The following is a 12383-nucleotide window of genomic DNA, read 5'->3' on the forward strand; positions in this document are numbered from 1 at the left end:
GTTGTGAGAAGAGCTATAAGAGCAGGTGGAGTCGTCACTTGTGAGGAGCAATCCACCGAGAGATTGCAAATTACCAGCAAGATACAAAGATGACTTGAATGTTGCATTCACTCTCATTACGAATGAGGAGATTCATTTACCCACTATGAAGAATTAGAAGACACATATACTGAGAAATAGATGGGGACAATGCAGGATGAGATGGATTATTTTTATAAGAATGAGACGTGGGAGCAGATGATTTTCTAGTTGGGAATAAAATGATCGGGTTTATACGGATTTACAAGGAATATATATGATAATATATATATCTATATATATATATATATATATATATATATATATACATACATATATAAGGCTAAATTGGTAGCAAATGATTATGCACAAAGGGAGGGTGTCGAATTTAGCGAGATTTTTAAGCTTGTGGTCAAGAAAGTGTCTATCAGATTTGTGGTTGCGCTATTTGCCCAACATAATTTGTAACTACAATAAATGGATGTAAAGATTGTTTTCTTACAGAGGGAATTCGAATAGCAGATTTACATGAAGAAAACAGAGGGATTAGTGGTACAGGAGTCGGATAAGAAGATTTGTAGGTTAACGATGTCATTGTACGACCAGAAACAATATCTTAAACAGTGGTATAAAAGATTTAATTCTTTAATAGCGAGTCAATGATTTACCAGAAGTTAATATGATCATTGTGTATATTTCAAGACATTAAGTGATAGAGAATTCATTGTCCTAATATTGTATATTAATGACATGCTTTTGTCGCTAGCTATAACATGTTTGAGATCAATATATTGAAGACTCGGTTATCAAGGACATTCGAGATGAAAGATCCGAGGGCTGCAAAGAAGATTTTCTGCATTGATATACATAAAGATAGGGAGAGGAGCATGCTACTATTGTCTCAAGCAGAATACCTTGAGAATGTATTGGTCAACTTTGGATAAGGTTAAATACGTTAACACACCCCATGCTGCTCACTTTCAATTTTCTTAAGACAATATCCTACTATAGAAGAAGAAATGTAGTTTATATATCGTGGCACATTACTAGTTTGATATATGACATGGTCTCTATGAGACCGAGTATTTCACATGCATGAGGTATAGAGAATTACATCTTAACATTCAAAAAATCAGAGGAGAAATTGGAAGGCTACGTGGATGTCGATTACATAGGAAACATGGACAATAGAAGATCAACTTTTGATTACTTATTTATTTTAGTAAATGGAGCAATTAGTTGGATGTCAAAAATTTTATATGAGCTTGCTCTTTCCATAGATGTAGCTGAGTATATGGTAGTGACAAAACCATTCAAATAATGCGCTTGGTTAAAAAGAATGATGAATCAGCTTAGGCTTTAGCAAGAGGCCATGCCAATTAATTGTGAAAGCGAAAGCACTATCAATTTAGCTAAAAACTCAATTTACCATTCTAGAACTAAACATATTAATGTTCATCATCATTTTATCCAACAAGTTCTTAAGAAAGGCGGTGTTATTCGTGAGAAGATCAACACGAGCGTAAATCCGACACATATGCTTACGAAGGTGGTTCCTACAATGAAGTTTAGATTTTGTTCTACTTCTCTAGACTTGAAATTAAAGTGATGAAGATATATTGTGCACGAGAAGCGATGATGAAGTTATGATAAAGATGATTAGAGATGGTGATCATAGCTTGAAGTAATGGAGCAAGAATATTAAAGCCACAGTGGAGATTGTTGAAATTAGTGTCTCCAATCTATGCTAAAATATGGGATTTTGATCAGTCAATAGCCTGGTTCAATCGATCGATAATACTCCAAATTTACAAGATTGCTTATTGGACAATTTAACAAGATCGACAATCAAACTTGGAGTCTAGATTGATCAAAATAATTTGAAAAAACCCAATTAACTCTCTAGACACTTCTAAGTATGTTTGATTGATCGAACATGAAGGCTCGATCGATCGATCAATTGAAGATTAGAATGACAGCACGCACAGTTTTGCATAATTCCGTGATTTATTCCCTATTCCAGTCATAACACTATATAAATGGTGTAACACGGGATTAGGGTACGAGGAACTTAATCTTATGAGAAAGCTAGGGTTTTGACAAGGGTTTTCCTCAATTTTTTGCATCTATAAGTACGTCTCATCTCTTGTGATTCATTTTTACAGTGGATCACTTTTCACTTTGTGTCGTGGTTTTTTTCCTGCAAGGATTTTTTTCACGTAAAATTGTGTGTTCTCTAATTTGATTTGTTTGTGTTTATCTTTTGTTTGTTTAATTTGAGTTGGGGATTTCTTCCGCAACTCCCAACAAGACCATAATGTTCAAGTAACAAAAACCTAAGCATCATTTGATTAGAGCCTTCAAAAATAATCAAGTCACTTTATGGTTCTTTTTTTTTTAAAAAAAAAAAGAAGATATCTTTGAGGAATTTTTTAGCAAAAAATATTGAGATGGAAAGCCTATGTTGTGATAGTGTAAGAAAGTATTAGTGATGCTTAGGGGAGAAAAAAAAACAACAATATTCTTTTTTCATTTTAGATTACATAATCTTTTTTTTTCCCTTTTTCTTCTTATTTTTCTTTTCTTCCTTCCGACTTTTGTACTCATACATAGTTCAAGAGCATTGAAACTAATTTATGATTTTTTAAAATTTCTACTCATAGCAATGTCGGCGCATCAGAAAGAAGAAGCCATAGACAGTCAAACGTTCCAATCTCCTTTGAATTCTCTAGTGCAATCAATAATGTCAGGCTGATTGATGCTGGCTTCACTAGAAATCGATTCACTTGGAGTAACAACCAAGTTGGTGCATCTAGGGTCTGGGCGAGATTGGACAGGGTCCTAATGAACGCAAGTTGGGCCTCTTTCTTCCCCTCCTTTCAAGTCAAACATCTTCCCAGAGTCAGCTCTAACCACGCCCCTCTCCTCCTGCTTTTTCCGTCTGGCTCTCCCATCGACTCAAAGCCTTTCAAATTCCAACGAATGTGGATTCAAATGACACTTTCCACCAGGTGGTTAAATCAGCATGGAATAACGCTGCTTCTCCTCATCCAATTTATAATGTGCCGGCAAAACTCAAGTCAATCAAGTAGGAGCTGAAGGTCAAGAATAAAGAAAATTTCAGCAATATCTTTGAGAAAGTGCAGTGGGCTGAGAGGGCCCTGGTTGAGCTTGAGGCCAAGACGCAAGATCCATCAATTTTTGTAGGGCCAGCTTTGGATCTGCAAAATGATTTGATTTCAGCCTCGGACAACCTCAACCGCCTAGAGCTTATGAAGGAAATCTACTAGAAGCAGAAGTCTAGAATTAGTTGGCTGGCAGAGGATGACAGAAATACGCGTTTCTTTCACGCGTTAGCTACTGAGAAGCAATGCAAAATGATCATCCGCAGTGTGGTGCTTGATTCAGGTCAGACAATCGACGATCCAACAACTATTAAAGAGGTTGTTGTTGCCTTTTTTGAGCAGCAGTTCAGCACTGCAAGCTCTACTTCGGACCTTCAGATTTTAGAGGCCATTCCTCAACAGGTCACGCAGGTTGTTCAATCCATTCCCATTGATGGTGCCCCCCAGCCTTGATGGTTTCTCTAGAGCATTCTTCGCATCTTACTGGAACGTGCTGGGCCAAGACCTCCACAAGACTGTGCTTTTCTCCTTCCAAGGTGGAAATCTCCCTAGAGCCGTTACTACCTCCCTAATCTGTTTAATCCCCGAGTCGGCTTCTCCAAAAGAAATTCATGGACTTCCACTCGATTAGCCATTGTAATTGCTTATATAAGATTTTTTTCAAAAATCATAGCATCCTGGCTGAGCCAGGTGCTCCCTTCGCTGATATTGTCGGAGCAAAGGGCTTTTATACGGGGTCGTTTTATCTCGAAGAACATTGCCCTTAGCCAGGAATTGTTTAGGGAGCTACCCAGGAAAGTTTGTGGAGGAAACATTGTCCTTAAGCTTGACATGGAGTAGGCCTATGATAGGGTGGATTGGGGCTTTCTCAAGCAAGTTTTGAAGCGGTTCGGTTTTAGCTCGACCTGGGTGGATATGATGGAAAAATGTTGGGCAAACAATTAGTTTTCTATTCTTTTAAATGGGGAAATAGCTGAATTCTTCAAATCGTCCAGAGGCCTATGGTAGGGAGATCCACTTTCCCCTGGCCTCTTCATCCTTTCTGTAGAAGTTTTGAGCAGAGGGCTCAAGAAGATGATGGATCAAGGGCTGTGCCTTCCTTTCAAGCATAGAAGGGGATGTCCAAGGGTATCCTACATCCTGTACGTAGACGACACCCTCCTGTTCCTCAATGGGGGCATTGCTTCGCTCAGCGCTACTAAGGCTTCCCTTGATGCATATCAGGAGTCGTCGAGCCAACGTATTAATCTGAGGAAAAGTTCTTTTATTTGTTCTGATAAGATCACGATCTCTAGAGTTAGATCCATGGAGAGATCCCTAGATATATCGAAATCTAGTGCGTCATTTACTTACCTTAACATTCTTATGGCAATAGGTAGACTAAAATCCAATGCATTTCTGGCTTTGATTGATAGGATCGAGGGCCCCATTAGAGGGTGGCGGGCAAGGATCCTCTCTCAGGTAGGCAGAGCGGTTTTGGTGAAGCATGTTCTGGAGAGCATCCTGGTCCACTCCATGGCCACAACCCATATTCTAGCCTACGTCCTGGTGTCGCTGGAAAAGAGTTTCGCCAATTTCTTTTGGGGTTGGTCGGAGGGTAGGAGGAAGTTGCATTGAAGGAGCTGGAAGACAATTGCATCACTTAAAGAGGAGGGCGGCCTGGGCGTCAAAAAGTTGGTGGATGTCATGAAGGCGTTTCTCCTGAAAATGGCCTGGGCCATTCAATTTCATAAAGAGAACAGCCTGTGGTGCTTGTTTATGGCCACAAAATACAGACATCATCTTTCCTCTACAGGCACAAGTCATTCCACTGGGTTTTTCTCTCCGCAGTGGAAAAGAATTATGGCTCAGATTCCGAGCATGGCGTCCAAGGTTTAGTGGATGATTGGAGAGGGCTCCTGTAATCTTTGGAGTGAGAATTGGACTGGGCTGAGCCCTCTTCTACATCTTACAGAAATGCCCATTCCAACAGCATTGCTGGATATGAAGGTCAATCAGTTTCTGGGATTCAATGGTCATTTTCCTCCTCCTTCAGTGTTCAGCTTCCTGTCGCAGGAGGTGGTGGAATACATCTTCCGGGCGGGGTTCTATTTATCAGAAGGCCTAGATGATCTGTTTTGGCCATTCTCCCCTTTAAGGAAGTTCTCTGTTAGTTCAGCATGGGCCATTTGCAGGTTGAGTTGTCCAAGGAAGGAGTGGTCCAAGTGGGTGTGACATGCGAATTTGCCGCCTAGAATTTTGATGTTTGCTTGGAAAGTGCTGCAGAACGTGGTCTCGTTGGATAGGGTTGTCTAGTCCCGCGGTATTCATCTAGCGTCAAGTTGCGTTTGTTGCAGGAACGTGGCTGATCAGAACAAATTAGTGGAGACCATTATCCACCTATTCTTGGAAAGTAGACTAGCATAGGCGGTTTGGGATTACGTTGGGGTTAGATTTGGTGTCAATGTTATGGTGGCAATGTCGTTGGAGTTGAGGTTAAGTCAATGGTGGAAGGAAATCCACAACTCAGAAGCTAGTCCCTTTCATTATTTTTTTGGAGATTTGGAAATCAAGAAATGCTGCGATTTTTTATAATAGACTTGTCTCCATTCTTGCTATGTTATCTATGTTTAAGTGGGGGATTGCTTATATAGATAAACCACCAGGGAGACCGCTAGTCCAGCTTTGTTCTAGAATGGGCTACGTGGACTGGGGATTTCTTCAGACACGGGGTGTTTCTCCAATCAGCGTTTGGCTGTATCGTGGGCTAAGCCGACATTTGAGTGGGTGAAGGTCAATGTAGATGGCTCCTCCAAAGGGAATCCAGGTAAATCAGGCAGAGGCGGAGTATGTAGGGGTGATAGAGGTAGTTTTATATTCGCGTTCTCGGTCGGCTATGGCAATGGTTCAAACACAAATGCAGAACTTCGAGCCATCCATGACGGCCTTCTATGTTGTCTGCGAAGAGGATTCTCCAAAGTGGTGGTGGAATCGGATTCCCAATTGGTTGTTAGCATTTTGAATGGGGGTTCCCACCCTGGTTGGAAATGGAGCTATTGGCTCAGTAGGATTGAAAATCTGAAGCTTATGGGTCAGACTCGCTTTGTGCATATCTTCCGGGAGGCAAACTATCCGGCTAATACTTTGGCCAGACTTGGTAATGACAGGTAGTCCTTTTCTTCTTTCGATTCATTAGCTAATCTACCATCTTAGGTCAGAGGATTCTTGTTCCTTGACAAGGTGGGGTTGGGTGCGATTAGGGAGAGATAGATCTTGCCTCGTCCTGTTTTGTAATTAGTTTCTTTTCTCTTCTCTTTTCAGGTAGCCATGACAGGTTTGCCCAGTTGTTTTTTTTTCCTGGGTAAACCTGAATGTAAATCTGGTTGTTGATTGAATGAATTCAGGGCTGTCAGATGCCCTTTTTGAAAAAAAAAAAAACCTTTTTTTAATATATATATATATATATCAAAAAACTCAAGAATAAAGCTCTTTTGTGTTGTATCTCAAAGAAAGAGGTGGTATAGCTTAGTCTTTCTTCGAATAATTTTTCTTTAAAAAAACAAATAAAGATCCTAATTTGTGACATCCAATGGATGAAAAAGAATTCTAAGGGAAAATAAAATGCAATAAGAATCATGCAACGATGATTTCCATTAGAACTATTGAAACATGGATTTCAATTTCGAGTTCTTGTTTAGATGGCAAGTATAAATTTTATATTTCTCTTGAAATACTTAGTTTCTTATGCTAGGAATATGAGAAAAAATATAATGATTGCTTGGTAAAATCCATCCTTTTCTTTACTATCCACATAACGCAATTTGTCACATTGAATGAAAACCCTTTCCCTTTCTAATTTTTGGCATGGATTGATGTTTTCCAAAGAGGGCTAAGAGTAGATTATCGCACCCCACCGGATTACAAGTCAACAAAGAGTGTTGTCTTGCACTCACAGCCCAATTAATTTTGTTTTGTTTCACGGCACTCCACTGCAAAGTGTTTAATCCAGACTGTCTAGTAGCAAGTGGCTCTACCATAGATGACCCACTGTAGAAAAACCAAACCACCAAGGAGATACTAATTTTGTGATATGTGGTCTCCTTCTCCTCTTAATGATTAAAAAAATGTATAATGTTCTTCATTCAAAAGATAATATGGCCCATTCATTAAGACGCTGTGATGAGCCATGGGTCATCTTATGTAAGGCACTCAAGATGGACAGTCCAGACATAACAACTGTGTATCACTTGCTCAAAGACAAGTGGGGATGGAATCTAGACTAATTCATTGAGACAGATGATAACTAAAGCACTAAAAAATTATTTAAAAAAAGAACGAAAAACTCGAATTGATATAATTTTAGCAATGTTTTCATATTTATTCACTGTCAAATAGAACAAGAGGTGGACCGTTGCCTCTATAACCTTACGATGGTACAAGCCAGAAGTGGGGTCCATTGATGCTTTCTCAAAATCCAAACTGCCCATCAGACGTGTGGCATAGAAAATCCCCTGCCTCCAAAAATCAGCCCAATCCAAAACTCAGGTGGGCCATAACATATGGAACACGTTGACAAAGACTGCCCACCATTAATTAGAGTGAGGGGCCTAACGTGTTGTGTATATAGAATTGAGGTCTTGACCCTGCATCCAAGCCAAATCAAGGGTCAGGCCAAATGCCATGCTGTTTTATGACTCAGGTGTGCCCTCACGTAATTAAAGGATGGCCGTTCCATCCCTGACTTTTCCTTTTACTGTAGCCCACTTCACTTATAGATCAGGCTGACTATTTGTGTTGGGGGACCGTGAAAGCGCACAGAGATGAATCTATGATAGAAATCCAATAGAACCAAGCAATAATGAAAAGAACACAAAGATTTTAATGTGGAAAAACCCTTTTGGAAAAAGACCACAGCACAAAGCGATATATGATTACTATGAAAGCAGAATTACAAAGTAAAGAGCTTACCCAATTCGAACAACCTCGAATCTCACCCTTGCTACACCCTTTGAAACCTTTGGATGATTTAAAAAACCTAGCCTTCTCTCCCAATCCTGTTTACACTCATATATATAGTTTTGGGAAGAATCTCAAACGAAATCAGAAACAAATTCCACAAATCCGGTGGATCTGTAAAATTTTGCGCGAAACAGTTTGATGTCATCGAACACCCTTCGATGTCATTGACACTTAACCTTTAATAACATCAAAGCCACGTTGATGGCATCGAATAATTGGCCAAAACAGTCCAGAGACAAAACATGGATTTTTCAGATATTTTCGATTGCTTAACCCAGATTCGATGACATCAAAGCCACCTTGATAGCGCTCTTGCTTTCACAATCAACCAGCACGGCCTCCTGCTGAGGCCCCAACTAATTTATCATGCCTCTCGACCAAACACATTCCTTAAATACTTTTGTCACTACCATATACTCAGTTTCGGTCGTGGAAAGAGCCACCACAGGCTAAAGCTTCGACATCCAATTGATCGCTCCCCCTCAAGTAAAAACGAGTAACCTAAAGTCAACTTTCTGGAATTCACATTTCATGTATAGTTTAAATCCGCGTACCCTACCAACTTTTGCTTTGTCTTCACAAAAGTTAAGAAGTAATCTTTTGTACCTCGAATGTATCGAAGGAGCTAGTTTATCGCTTCCCAGCATTGCTTGTCAGGGTTTGACATATATCTGCTCCTAAAACTAACTACATATGAAATATTCAGTCTCGTATATGTCATTTGATACATTAAACTGTATATAACATTTGAATAAGGCACATGAAACATATCCTAATTTTTCTTATTTGATTTAGGACATTATTCTGAGGAAAGCTTGAAGTGAGCCGCATGAGGAACGCTGACCATCTTCGCCTTGTCCATTCCATACTTAATCAATATCTTTTCAAGGTATTCTTCCTGAGATAACTAGAGCTTGCTTTTCTTCCTGTCTATATAAATATTTATGCCGAGAACCTTCTTTGCAGCCCAAAGATCATTCATCTCGAATGTACCTAAAACTGAGCATTTAATACGTCGATTTCAGACATATCATAACTAGCGATCAACATACAATACTAGGATGATAAACTTAACATCATTCAATGTCTTGTAATAGACATAATGATCGTATTCACTCCTAGTAAATTTTTGATTCAATATGAAAGAATCAAACTTTTTATAACAGTTCTTAGGCGACTGTTTCAAGCCGTACAACGACCTCATTAACCTACAAATCTTTTTCTCTCCCCCTTTAACTTCATAGCCTTCTGGTTGCTTCATGTAAATCTGATCTTCCAATTTCCTGTGCAGAAATGTAGTCTTCATGTCCATTTGTTCTAGCTCAAGATTGTTTTGAGCAACTAGCGTCAACATGAATCTGGTAGACACTTACTTTACAACTAGCGTGAATATCTTTGTGAAGTCAATGCCTTCTCTCTAAGCGTAACCCTTCACTACCAATCTCGTTTTATATCTATCATTTTTTCTTTTGAATAGTCACTTGCATCCAATCACTTTTCGGGCCAATGGAAGCTCCACCAACTTTCACGTGTTGTTCTTATGCAAGGAGTCCATCTCATCATCTATTATTATCTTCCACTTTTCTGCATTAGGCTCATCAAGAGCCTCCTGAGTAATAGATAGGTCCACGTCATGTATAACGAGGGTATATGCGATATTGGAGTAGTTCATGTATCTTGACGGTAACCTGTGATCACGCAGTGGGTTTCTCCTCACAGGTAGCTACTCCACCAGCTCCCGTACCTCTGTCTAATCTGGACTTTTTTTTAATTAAAGAGAGTGTATTTCAATGTAGAGAAAATTAGAGATTTCAGGTGGGCCCAACAAAAAGAGAGGTTGCCTCACATATCATATACCACCTACAAACTGGACAGGAGTAAACAACCTAGCTAAGAAGAACAAAAAAAGGGGGGACTGCACAAAAAGCCATACAGGAGGAAGGGGCCACTATCAGTTGTGTCTCAGAGCACCCACCCCCGCGTTATCCAAAAGGAAGCCCCTCTAGCTAACCTCGGAAGATGGGAACGGTGAAAGAAAATTCTGTTTGGGTGGCCCTCGCTAGCCACCCTTGCCAATGCATTTGTGATGGTGTTCCCTTCTCTAAAGGTGTGTCTGATCACCAGATTAAGGCCCCTTGGCTTGGCTCTGATCTTTCCCAAAATGTACCAGATATTCTAAAGATTTGACGAGGAAGAGTCCCATAATTCATCCGCAATGACTTTAAAATCAGTCTCAAGAATAATGTTCGCAAGTCCCAGGTTAGAACAAATATTGAGGCCATACAAAATGGCCCTAGCTTTTGCTCGATTGTTGGATGAAGACTCGTAATATCTATGAAAAGCAAAGACGAGACGGCCAAGATGGTCTCGGCAGAATCCTCCTCCTCCAGTCTTGCCAGGGTTCCCTCTTGAGGAGCCATCGGTGTTAAGCTTCAACCCGAGCTCGGGGGGCTTCGCCTACTTGACAATAGCAGGCTTGGAGGAAGGGCTGCTATGAGGAGGAGAAAGACTGATGATCCGAGCAATCGAGCTTTCAGCCATGGAGGAGCTATCCGAGGCCTGAATCAGGGAGCCGATATCGCGAAGCCAACAAAAAACCTTGAAAATGATACCTGGGGTAGACATGTTGCGACCCTCAAAACAGGCAGCATTATGCTTGATCCACAGTTCCTAAATAATAAAAGAGGGGAGAAAACCAATGAAAGTCATAATCCGAGATCGATCATTAGCCAAGAGGGAGCAATGGTCGATCTGTTGCAGGATAGACGCGTTGTGGATTGGGGGAATGTCAAACAGGGAATGAAAAAAGGCCCACACCTGAGATGCAGTTTTGCCCGATGTAAGTAGGTGGTCGAGTGTCTCGACAGAGGCCTAATGAGGATACGACTGGGGGTTACTCGGAAGGTCCCTGATCTGCACGAAAGAGTTACTGGGGAGGCCGCTGATCTAGAGATGATTAGCAGACGAAAGAGGACCAGCCGAAGAGGAGATATTACCTGTAGGAGTAGAGCAGCATTCATAGCGAGAGGCGAGATGGATCCCACAATAGGCACTGCTGCGTGAGCAGTTTTCCAGCAGAAAAGGGCTAGCTTAGGAGGCAGAAGCTTGTTCCAAAGCCACCTGGTCCATAGTAGTTTTGGAGAATGGAGTCTGATCCCGTGTCAGGAGGACTCAACTGAAAAGGATCCCCTCGAAGTGAGGTCTCATATAAACTTGTCGTCCCGATGTGTAGCTAGATTTGAGTGTACATACTTTAGAACAAAACTCTAACATGAGTAACACGTAGGTCCCAGTAGCCCGACGTGGGATTGAAGTCGCTGACCTTCGCCTGAAGAAGATGCTGGGGAATCGGCCTGACCGTAGTGCCTGCCAATATGCCTCTACCCGATCAATTCTGAAACTAGAAGCTAACATTACCTTCCCTGATCAGCCAACGAGAGTAGGCTAAGGTAAAAGGCAAGGCTTGGAGAATATCCTTCCAACCTGAGGACATGATCGAACCAGTCCTACCACGATTCGCAAGCAGCTTCCAAAGGTATTTGGCTGACATGAATTGGGCCCAGAGAGATTGTCCTTTCAGCAGGTTCCACCCCATTTTGATTCTGAGAGCCTGCATGACCTCATCAATTCACCGGATACCCAATCCTCCCTCCTGAAGGGGTGTGCAAACTTTAGCCCATTTAACCCAATGTCTGTTATTTCCTTTTTCTGAGCTCTCCTAGAAAAAATTGGCAAAAGCTTTTTCCAGGGATTTACAGACTAGCTTCGGGATGTTGGTGGCTGAAAGCAAGTGTATGGGAATACCAGAAAGAACGTGTTTGATGAGCACCTGCTTCGCCACTGGGTTGAGCATTTTTGCCTTCCAACCATCAAACTTACTAGTTATCTTGAGGATGGTCAGCTGAAGGAGCAGGCTGCTGATACAGCCTCTAGTGAGAGGAATACCCAGGTACAATAAAGGGAGACCAACATTTCTGGTTCCTCTTGCTCCTTTTTATCATTCTTGCAAATAGAGAGCTTTCATCGAACCTAACGTCACGGTTAATGATGACATTGCGTGTGACTTTGTCGTATAACCTGTAAGCCTTCACACCAACCCCATAACCAACAAAAAATTTCTTTTTGTCTCTATGGTCTAGCTTATCTCTCTCAACTGACGGTACATGAGAGTAAGCCTTATAACTAAATATGCGCAAATCTAAGTAGTCTACCTTAAACCACTCCATACTTTCTCTGGGATCT

Source organism: Magnolia sinica, chromosome 18 (genome assembly GCF_029962835.1).
Source record: "Magnolia sinica isolate HGM2019 chromosome 18, MsV1, whole genome shotgun sequence".
NCBI lineage: Eukaryota > Viridiplantae > Streptophyta > Magnoliopsida > Magnoliales > Magnoliaceae > Magnolia > Magnolia sinica.